This window comes from Kogia breviceps, chromosome 13 (genome assembly GCF_026419965.1).
Source record: "Kogia breviceps isolate mKogBre1 chromosome 13, mKogBre1 haplotype 1, whole genome shotgun sequence".
In the NCBI taxonomy this organism is placed as follows: domain Eukaryota; kingdom Metazoa; phylum Chordata; class Mammalia; order Artiodactyla; family Physeteridae; genus Kogia; species Kogia breviceps.
In genome coordinates, this window is record NC_081322.1 from 35339949 (window position 1) to 35351969 (window position 12021).

Consider the following 12021-nt stretch of genomic DNA (forward strand, 5'->3'; position numbering starts at 1 on the left):
TTTAAAAAAATCTGCATGGCAAAGAAACATAAAACATACTTGAAAATATTTGTAACAAATGTGTTGCACAAAAGAGTAGTTGTTAAATATAAAAATAAATCTTAATATGTGTCATAAAAATTCACAATTCAAAGACCCACTCCAAGACACATTATAATTAAAATGTCAAAAATTAAAGACTAGGAGAAAATATTAAAGGCAACTGTGCTCGTCAAAGTGTTGAAAGAAGAATAAAACAAACCAAAAAAATGAAACCTACCAGCCCAGAATACTCTACCCAGGAAAGTTATCATTCAGAATTGAAAGGTAAATGAAGAATTTTCCAGATAAGCAAAAGCAAAGGAATTCATCACCATTAAACTGTCCTTACAAGAAATGTTGGGCTTCCCTAGTGGTGCAGTGGGTGAGAGTCCGCCTGCCGATGCAGGGGACATGGGTTTGTGCCCCGGTCTGGGAGGATCCCACATGCCACAGAGTGGCTGGGCCCATGAGCCATGGCTGCTAAGCCTGCTTATCTGGAGCCTGTGCTCCGCAATGGGAGAGGCCACAACAGTGAGGCCTGCGTACCGCAAAAAAAAAAAAAAAAAATGTTAGAGGGACTTCTTAAAGCTGAAAAGAAAGGCCACTAATTTGTAAAAAGAAAACATATCAAAGAACAAATCTCACTGGAAGGGTAAAATATAGTAAAGGTAGTGGATTAATTGCTTATAAAGCTCATCTGAAGGTTAAAAAACAAAAGTAGTAAAATAACATGATTACAGTAATTAAATAAGGGATACACAAGATAAAAATGTACAATAAAATTTGAAATTGAAAACATAGAATGTGAGGGTGATGAGCAAATATGTTGAGCATTGGAATGGGATAAAACTTTAGTTATTATCAACTTAAAATATACTTATATATATATTGAATATATATATCACTTTTTCTTTAATATACTACTAAAGAAATTCATCAAATATCAATGAAGAGAGCAAGAGAAGAAGAAAGGAAGAGAGAACTTTAAAAACAGCTGGAAAATAATGAACAACATGGCAATAAGTAAATAGCTGTCAATGATTACTTTAAATGTAAATGGACTAAATTCTCCAATCAAAAGACATAGAGTGGCTGAATGGATAAAAAAACCAGGACCCATCTATATGCTGCCTACAAGAGAATCACTTCAACTGTAAAGACACACAAAGGCTGACAGTGAAAGGATGAAAAAAGATATTCCATGCAAATGGAAACCAAGAGGAAAATGGAGTAACTATACTTAGACAAAATACACTTTAAAAGAAAGACTGTGAAAAAAAGTGGATATATGTATATGCATAACTGATTCACTTTGCTGTACATCTGAAACTTACACAACATTGTAAATCAACTGTACTCCAATAAAAATTATTTTTAAAATTAAAAACATAAAACAAAACTGTAATAGGAAATAAAGATGATTGTTACATAATGATAAAAGGGTCAGTCCAACAAGATGATATAACATTTCTAAATATTTATGCACCCGATATAGGAACACCTAAATATATAAAGCATATATACAGACCTGAAGGGAGAAACAGACAGCAGTAAATAATAGCAGGGAACTTGCACCAATGGATAGATCATCCAGACAGAAAATTATAAGGAAACATGGTTATCATATAGATGAAGATATAAATAATTGATTATAAGATGTGAGAGAGTAAGATTGATGTTATAAAGAGAAGCACCCATTTTAGTGGGCAATTTGAAAATATCTGTAAAAATTAAAATTACATATATGACTCGACTAATCATATCTGCTCATAAAATTTTATCCTGAAAATATATTTGCAAAATATATGTAGTTTCAAAGGATGTTTCTTGTTAACAGGAAAACAGCAGAAACAAACTAAAAGTCTAACCCTACAACATTGATTAGTCATATCATAATGCATACATTCATGTGTCTGTACACATATCAAACATTTAGAAGTATTACACAAGCATTTTATGGTTATTTCTGAAAACTGACTTTAGAGGAAAAGGCTTTTTATGTAATTCTGGATATACTTGCTTGCTTTTTTAAAAAGAATAATTTATTATAAAATTACAATGAAAAATAATGTCCCATATTTTCAATAAATTTATATATATCTATACACACACAGTTTATATAAAGTAAGGTAAAAACCCTAGAAAAAGAGATAAATGGCTGAAAGTCATACAGAAATAAAAAAGGCAAAAGAATTCAAGATTTTCCCTATAAGAGAAGAACTAGAATAATAATACAGCTATCAAGCTTAGGTATAAGAAACAACCAGAAGGTCGTGATAATTTAAATACAGTAATTTTTTTTTAATGGAGTCAACAGATATTGTCCATAGACATTACATAGAGCTTAACAGTTTAAACATCAAAAGAATAAAACTAGATTGTTGTAGAGGGAAAACTAACACACTATTGTAAAACAATTATACTCCAATAAAGATGTTAAAAAAAAATAAAATAAAAAAAAAATAAAACTAGAAATATTTGAAGGTATTTGCCTTAGAGGAATGGCCTTGGAGGTGAGGAATGTGTATTGAGAGCCTGTTTATTTGGATCATGAGCTCTTGGGTATATATTACTTTGACAATTTTTTTTTTTTTTTTTTTTGCGGTATGCGGGCCTCTCACTGTTGTGGCCTCTCCCGTTGCGGAGCACAGGCTCCGGACGCGCAGGCCTAGCGGCCATGGCTCACGGGCTTAGTTGCTCCGCGGCATGTGGGATCTTCCCGGACCGGGGCACGAACCCGTGTCTCCTGCATCGGCAGGCGGATTCTCAACCACTGTGCCACCAGGGAAGCCCGACATTATTTTTAATAAAAATAAAGTAGTTGCCTCATACCACTAAGCCTGCAATTAGTCCTTTCTTTCTAAGGTTTAGATACTTCTTCTTCTGTAGGTATGTACTTCCATATCTAACAAAGTCTCATTGTCTTGGAATCATTTGCTTGCCTTCGTCAATGCCAAATGGGAGAAAAGAATATGCCCAGACAGATAGATAGATACATAGATAATATGGGTGTATATAAAGATCCTATTTCTAGAAAAAAATAAAAAAGAAACATTGGTTGTCTGTTGAAAGACAGAATATAATGACATTTTATTTTTAAAAATATTTTAAAAGTCTTTATGCCTTTTAAATATACCTGTTTAAAATAATTAAAAGAATATATAAAATATAACCTTATCTAGAGATGTGATACTGAATTCCTCTAATATTATTTACTAGCTTTTGATTTGTTATATGATCTTCAAAGAACTACCATGTAAATATTAAAACTGCCAATTTTAAACTCAGCTGTTTTCCTGAAACTTTATAGTAGCTTTATAAAGGGAAAGGACAAACACTTGGTTTTCCCGTCTAGTTTGTGCTTTAATCATACAACATAACCTCAAGCATAAAGCATAAATAAGTGTGGCTGCATTTCAAATCTACAATTTAAGAATAAAGTAACAGGGAAATGGATATGGATATCAGAGAAATGGGGATATGAGGCAGTTTTTCTCTACTTCAAGCTTTGGGTTTGTTAACAGAGAGAAAATCCATTAGCAAAATATAAAGAATGATCCTCCCTTCCTCATCTGACAGATGAAGAAAGTGCTTATCAAGAGTACACAGACATTCAATATTTCATTCCCAGTGCTTTCATATGTGGTACCTATTCCGTAATTAAACCAGGTATCTTTCTTAGCAAATCTTATTCTAAACTTCATAGGATTTCTAAACATCAATCAGTAAAACATACTTACACTTGCCTCTAAGTCTTTGAGGAGGCTTGCAAAACAAAGGGAGTTTCAAAAGTTGCTGTGAGCCAGGGAGGTGAGGATTTTTATAAAATTACCTATGAAATTATACATGACACACAAAATGATATTCAGCAATAAGTAAAAGTTCTGATTTATTATTGTTTGTAGGCTATATTGTAGCATCGCATACTTTCTACTGTATCAATGTGTAAATCCTCATATTGTTTCATATTTCATGTACCTAATTTTCAGAATACATATTTATAGTGATAAATTATATAGCATATAGTGTCTCCTAACTGGTTATATTTCAAGTCATAGTTTGTGCACTGTGACTGTTATAAGGGATGGTATACATTTCTTTTTGTGAACACTGATTTTCTCTGATCAATATGATATAGATAATGTATGTAAAAACAATGAAACAAATTTATTTAAAAATAACCCTGAATTGACAATCCAAAACATATAATAAGAAGAATATTATTATAGTGGATGCTGTGGTGCATTGATGGGATTCTCCTTCAGGACACAGGCACTTACTCCCTCAGCTGACTGCTCGCAAACTGGTCCCTCCCCAGCAATTCCCAGGGAAATGCCTAGTTCATTGAGGTACAGAGGACAGTCCCCCTTCCACATTTTAGGGCAACTCTGAATGTAACCAATGGAATTGATTATTTGATACATACATACATACATCTAATTTCTACACTGGTTACACACCTGACAATATATTGATATAGTTTTGACTTTAAACAGCCAAATTTGTTTTATTTTTAATTTTTAAAAACTTACTCATGTATTTACCATTCCTGCTAATGTTCATTTCTTTTAGTATATCCAAATTTCTATCTGGTGTGTCCTTTTCATTTCATGGAATAACTTTCAGTAACATTTCTTTCAGTGCACGTTTACTGACAATCCTTTTTTCAACACTTTTTCTCAAAAAATGTTTATTTGGGGCTTCATTTTATTATAACTTTATTAAATTTTAATTGATGTATAATAAACTGCACATTTAAATTGTGTGATTTGACCAATTTTGACATTCATATAGAGACGTGAAACCATCACCACAATCAATACTGTAAACATTTCTATCATCCCCCCAAAGTTTCCTTGTGCTTTTTTCAATTCCTGAACAGCTCTCTGATAATCTCTGAATCACTTATTACAACATTTTAGTTTGCATTTTCTAGAATTTGATAGAAATAGAATTATACGTGGGTCCTATTGTTTGCTTGGCTTATTTTACTCAGCATAATGATTTTTAGATTTGTTTAGACTGTTATCAGTAGTCTGTTCCTTTTTTTTCTTTCTGAAAAAGGTTTATAGTTCACATTGGGTAAAGGTTCACTCCTTCTTGGCTGCTGCCTTCCTCATGGCGGCCAGGACGTTGCTTAGCTTCTCTCTCTTCCTCTTGGCACAGATGTCTGTCCCCACCCTTTTCTCTTTTTTTTTTGCGGAACGCGGGCCTCTCACTGTTGTGGCCTCTCCTGTTGAGGAGCACAGGCTCCGGACGCGCAGGCTCAGTGGCCATGGCTCAAGGGCCCAGCCGCTCCGCGGCATGTGGGATCTTCCCGGACCGGGGCACGAACCCGTGTCTCCTGTATCGGCAGGCGGACTCTCAACCACTGCGCCACCAGGGAAGCCCCCCACCGTTTTCTTGATGAACTTGAGGGCCCGCTTGTCCTTGGAAACCTTGAGCAGCTCCATGGCCCTCCACTCATAAGGGGTGAATCCACACACCCCCGGATCATGTTCCGCCGAACTTGGTGTGCTTGGTGAGGTGCCCGCGGCGGTGGCTGTGCCTTGGCTTGCTCACTTCTTGGTCACTTTGTCGCTCTTGTTGAGGCCCACAGCCATAGGGTAGCACAGAGCTATGGCTGCTGCTCTTCAATGGCTGCCAGGGTGGAAAAGCCAGTAGTCTGTTCCTTTTTATTGCTGAGTAGCATTCTATTATATAGATATTCCACAGTTGACAAACAGATACCGGTGGGTGAAAAGCAAGAGAATCTTAGGACATATTTTTTTAAAAAATTAATTAATTTACTTATTTTAACATCTTTATTGGAGTATAATTGCTTTACAATGGTGTGTTAGTTTCTGCTTTATAACAAAGTGAATCAGCTCTACGTATACATATATCCCCGTATCTCTTCCCTCTTGCGTCTCCCTCCCTCCCACCCTCCCTATCCTACCCCTCTAGATGGTCACAAAGCACTGAGCTGATCTCCCTGTCCCAGCACCACTTATTGAAGAGGCTGTCTTTTCTCCATTGTATATTCCTTCCTACTTTATCAAAGATAAGGTGACCATATGTTCATGGGTTTATGTCTGTGCTTTCTATCCTGTTCCATTGATCTATATTGGCTCCAGGGTCTTGCCACTGGTATGCACACAGCAGTGAAGGTCAGTGACAGGAGCCAGGCAAATGATAGGAAATGCACAGCTGTAGAGGCTTTTCCCCAATGCAAGCACAGCAGTGTAGGTCAGCCACAGGGGTCTAGAATGGCATCTTTCACTTGTGCAGCCACAGAGGCTGGGGCTGGTTGCCAGTATGGATCCTGGGCTCCAGCATGAGGTGAGGGGAGAAAGTGAGGAGGAACTGAGGTGGCTAGTGTCTGCAAACACAAAATCTCATTGGGGACAACCTCAGTGTTAAAATCTCCAAGAGTTCCACGATGGCTATACTGGCCCTTGGTTTCTTAGGAAGTGAGAGGAGGCCATTGGGAACTGCAGTTACTCCTGCTGGTGGCTGATACTATTTGACCCTGCTCTTCTTTTCTTCCTTATTCCAAGTCATCTTTATTATATCTCAGCTTTGCAGTTTCTGGGTGAAGTAAAAGTTGAAGCAAGTTCTTTGTGCAGTGCCCCCAAAAGCTACAAATGTTTGTTGCTCACCCCACTCTCACTTTCCTGGCTTGGGGAACTCTTTTGAGCCATGGAGTTCCCTCTTGGCATTGAGCAGTACTGGTCTAGGTAAAGAAATGATGCAGGGAAAATGAAGTTGTTCTTCTTTTCCTTTTAGTGCAATTATTCTCAGTTTTTTTGTTCTACTGTGTTGCTGAAGTTTCTTAATTGGACTCCTGAGCACCCCTGGAGCTATTTCTGTTCATATATAGCTGTCTAATTGTTGATCTTTGTGCAGGGATGTGGAGGCTGGGGTGATATCTTTGGTGATATTCTCAAAAAATGATCTTCTTATTCATAAATGAAAATACGGCTGGGAATTCCAATTATTTGCATTTAATACAAAATAGTTCTTATTTAGAGTACTACATTTTATAATATTTTATAAACATTCCTACTCAAACTACAAAAGCACATAAGGAGGAACACAACCTAACATAATAAAACTGCATAATTCTATACTTTAGAGTCTCTAAAATATACATTAAACTAGATAAAAAGTTTAAAGTTCTCCTACTTCACAATCGTTATGAAATCTCATCATTGTCTGAATCTTAAATAGATAGCAGCCAGCCATTATGTAGCATATGGGATTGCTATGGAAGTCCATATGCTTTGTAACAGTTGGTGTTCAAATGAAAATGTGTGAAGTCAAATAAAAATGTGGCCCAGACAACAAAACCTAATTACCAGCAGCACCAAACTGCAAGCTTTCTTTCAAACTACCTATATAACTTTTTCTGGTGCTTTATAGATCTTTGGTAAAATCATTTTTGACAGACTTATAGATTATAATAATATAACCTTCTTTTTTGAAAAACTAAAATTAAAGATTACAAGTATAACTTTTATTCATTTTAATCAACTGATTAATAAAGATGATGGTTTCCTTCTTCTCTAAAAACTATCCAAAAGCCAAAAGCAACAAGATAAATAGAAAAAAAAAGGAGCCATCATCTGTGAGACTAGGAGATATATGTATTTCAAATGCATGCATGTATTTATGTGTACATTTATGTATCTTTGCAAGTAAGCATGTAATTCAACACTGCGGGAAGACAGGGGGAATATTTATCACTAAATACATAAATTAAGTCAAACAAAAACATTATTCTTTAAATTAATAGCAGAATCCGAAATTAAAATCTAATACTACGTCTTTGGAAACATGAAAACACATATGAAGGCTAGATGGCTATATTTCCTGAACCAGATTTTGGTATCAATTCTTGAGAAGGAGAAAAGGCAGGGTTATACAGGGAATCTTATAAATTAAAAAAATATATTTTTTCAAGAAGCTTCTGACTGGAGAGTGAAGATGAAGAGAAGAAGAAATTCTTTCATTCTGGAAGTTATCTTTATTCCTATTCAGATATGAAAATCCAGAAAATAATTTGTTCAGAAATCATTAATATCCTTTCAATAAAATAGGAATTAGTTATAATAATACATGTATTACAAGATAAAAGAAAAGAAGAGGAAAAAATCATGGCAGTGGAAGAATATAAGTAAATGTGGCATAGGGGAAATGAAAATAGTGACTTAATATATTGCCATCAATTAAAAAATTATTGAAACAACCGCCTTTATAAAATAAAGTTGTAAAGATGAAATAGCAGAATATTCTGAAAAGTGTGTGTGTGTGTGTGTGTGTGTGTGTGTGTGTGTGTGTGAGAGAGAGAGAGAGACGGAGGATTGTGAGATGGCAGAGTTGCAAAAAAAAGATGCCTACAAAGAATGAAAGCAAAGTTAAAAGCTGCACAGGGACTTCCTGGTGGCACAGTGGTTAAGAATTCTCCTGACAATGCAGGGGACATGGGTTCGAGCTCTGGTCCAGGAACATCCCACATGCCATGGAGCAACTAATCCTGTGTACCACAACTGCTGAGCCTGTGCTCTAGAGCCCACGAGCCACAACTACTGAGCCCACATGCCACAACTACCGAAGCCCGCGCCTAGAGCCACAACAAAGAGAAGCCACCGCAACGAGAAGCCCACAGCAGGTATATAAATTCTCCATACTAATATGTATATTTTTCAAGGAAATAAAGTGTGATGAACATTAGTTAGATCCAATTTAAATATTAAACTTCCTGGTATTTCACAATGGACGAGAAATGTTTTCATGCACCCATGAAATGTGCATATAACACTGATCATTATTTAGACTACAAAGAAAATCTTCATAAATTAAAAAAATGTTTTAAAATTACAGATAATACTCATGTCATAATGATATCAGATATGAAATTAATCTAGGTGAAAAAGGGGACTTACCTGGCAGTCCAGTGGTTAAGACTTCACCTTCCAATCCTGGGGGTGGGGTTTGGCTAAGATCCCACATGCCTTGAGGCCTAAACACCAAAACATAAAACAGAAACAATATTGCAAGAAATTCAATAAAGACTTTTAAAAAAATCTAGGTAGAAAAAATGCTGGAAGTTGAAAAACCTAACACCTAGAAATTAAATGTTAATTAACACACAAAAAAACATACATTCTAAGTTTCAAGATAAACTTAAAACTCAAATAGCAGAATATATAAGGAAAAGAAAAAGAAAGGAAAAAAAATATAACCAGAAACTTTAAATGTATCATTTAAAGTTTGTGTTTCCTTATTTATTTTCATTTTGCATGATCTGTCCATTGGTGAATGTGGGGTGTTAAAGTCCCCTACTATGATTGTGTTACTGTCCATTTCCCCTTTTATGGCTGTTAGCATTTGCCTTATGTATTGAGGTGCTCCTATGTTGGGTGCATAAACATTTACAACTGTTATATCTTCTTCTTTGATTGATCCCTTGATCATTATGTAGTGACCTTCTTTGTCTCTTGTAATAGTCTTTATTTTAAAATATATTTTGTCTGATATGAGAATTGCTACTCCAGCTTTCTTTTGATCTCCATTTGCATGGATATCTTTTTCCATCCCCTCACTTTCGGTCTGTATGTGTCCCTAGGTCTGAAGTGGGTCTCTTGTAGACAGCATATATACGGGTCTTGTTTTTGTATCCATTCAGCCAGAATATGTCTGTCTGTAGTTATCAATATGTATGTTCCTATTACCATTTTCTTAATTGTTTTGTGTTTGTTATTGTAGGTCTTTTCCTTCTCTTCTGTTTCCTGCCTAAAGAAGTTCCTTTAGCATTTGTTGTAAAGCTGTTTTGGTGGTGCTGAATTCTCTTAGTTTTTGCTTGTCTGTAAAGGTTTTAATTTCTCCATCGAATCTGAATGAGATCCTTGCTGGGTAGAGTAATCATTGTTGTAGGTTTTTCCCTTTCATCACTTTAAATATGTCCTGCCACTCTCTTCTGGCCTGCAGAGTTTCTGCTGAAAGATCAGATGTTAACCTTATGGGGATTCCCTTGTATGTTATTTGCTGTTTTTCCCTTGCTGCTTTTAATATTTTTTCTTTGTATTAATTTTTGATAGTTTGATTAATATGTGTGTTGGCGTGTTTCTCCTTATCCTGTATGGGACTCTCTGTGCTTCCTGGACTTGACTGACAATTTCCTTTCCCACATTAGGGAAGTTTTCAACTATAATCTCTTCAAATATTTTCTCAGTCCCTTTCTTTTTCTCTTCTTCTTCTTGGACCCCTATAATTCGAATGTTGGTATGCTTAATGTTCTCCCAAATGTCTCTGAGACTGTCCTCAATTCTTTTCATTCTTTTGTCTTTATTCTGCTCTGCAGTAGTTATTTCCACTATATTACCATACAGGTCACTTATCTTTTCTTCTGCCTCAGTTATTTTGCTATTGATTCCTTCTAGAGAATTTTTAATTTCATTTGTTGTGTTGTTCATCATTGTTTGTTTGCTCTTAATTCTTCTAGGTCCTTGTTAAACGTTTCTTATATTTTTGCCATTCTATTTCCAAGATTTTGGATCATCTTTAGTATCATTACTCTGAATTCTTTTTCAGATAGACTGCCTATTTCCTCTTCATTTGTTTGGTCTGCTGGGTTTTTACCTTGCTCCTTCATCTGCTGTGTGTTTCTCTGTCTTCTCATTTTGCTTAACTTACTGTGTTTGGGGTCTCCGCACAGGCTGCAGGTTCGTAGTTCCCATTGTTTTTGGTGTCTGTCCCCAGTGGCTAAGGTTGGTTCAGTGTGTCGTGTAGGCTTCCTGGTGGAGGGAACTGGTGCCTGTGTTCTGGTGGATGAGGCTGGATCTTGTCTTTTTGGTGGGCAGGACCACATCTGGTGGTGTGTTTTGAGGTGTCTGTGACCTTATTATGATTTTAGGCAGCCTCTCTGCTAATGGGTGGGGTTGTGTTCCTGTCTTGCTAGTTGTTTGGCATAGGGTGACCAGTGCTGTAGCTTGCTGGTCGTTGAGTGGAGCTGGGTCTTAACATTGAGATGGAGATCTCTGGGAGAGCTTTTGCCATTTGATATTATGTGGAGCTGGGGGTCTCTGGTGGACCAATGTCCTGAACTCGGCCTTCCAGCCTCAGAGGCTCAGGCCTGACACCAGACCAGAGCACCAAGACCGTGTCAGACACACGGCTCACAACAAAAGGGAGAAAAAAATGAAAGAAAGAAAGAAAAAGAAAGTTATTAAAATTTTAAAAATTCTTAAAAATTTTAAAAAAGTAAAAAAAGAAAAAAAAAAAGACAAAAAAACGGTCAGACAGAACCCTAGGACAAATGGTAAAAGCAAAGCTATACAGACAAAAATCACACACAGAAGCATACACATACACACTCACAGAAAGAGAAAAAAGGAAAAAAAATATGTATATCGTTGCTCCCAAAGTCCACCTCCTCAATTTGGGATGATTCGTTGTCTATTCAGGTATTCCACAGATGCAGGTCATCAAGTTGATTGTGGAGATTGAATCCGCTGCTCCTGAGGCTGTTGGGAGAAATTTCCCTTTCTCTTCTTTGTTCGTACAGCTCCCGGGGGGTTCAGCTTTGGATTTGGCCCCGCCTCTGCGTGTAGGTCACCTGAGGGCGTCTGTTCTTAGCTCAGACAGGACGGGGTTAAAGGAGCCGCTGATTCGGGGGCTCTGGCTCACTCAGGCCGGGCGCACGGAGGGGTACGGATGCGGGGCGAGCCTGCGACTGCAGATGCCGGCGTGACGCTGCACCAGCCTGAGGTGCGCCATGCGTTCTCCCGGGGAAGTTGTCCCTGGATCACGGGACCCTGGCAGTGGTGGGCTGCACAGGCTCCCAGGAGGGGAGGTGTGGAGAGTGACCTGTGCTCGCACACAGGCTTCTTGGTGGCAGCAGCGGCCTTAGTGTCTCATGCCCGTCTCTGTGGTTCCGCGCTGATAACCGCGGCTCACACCTGTTTCTGGAGCTTCCTTAAGTGGCACTCTTAATCCCCTCTCCTTTTGCACCAGGAA

The 12021-nt window shown here is 37.2% G+C and overlaps 1 pseudogene; it reads right to left on the minus strand.

The window, feature by feature from the left end:
- Positions 1–5111: 5111 nt before the first annotated feature.
- On the minus strand, positions 5112–11781 carry LOC131767790 (large ribosomal subunit protein eL36-like; annotated as a pseudogene).
- Between the last annotated feature and the right edge of the window lie 240 nt (positions 11782–12021).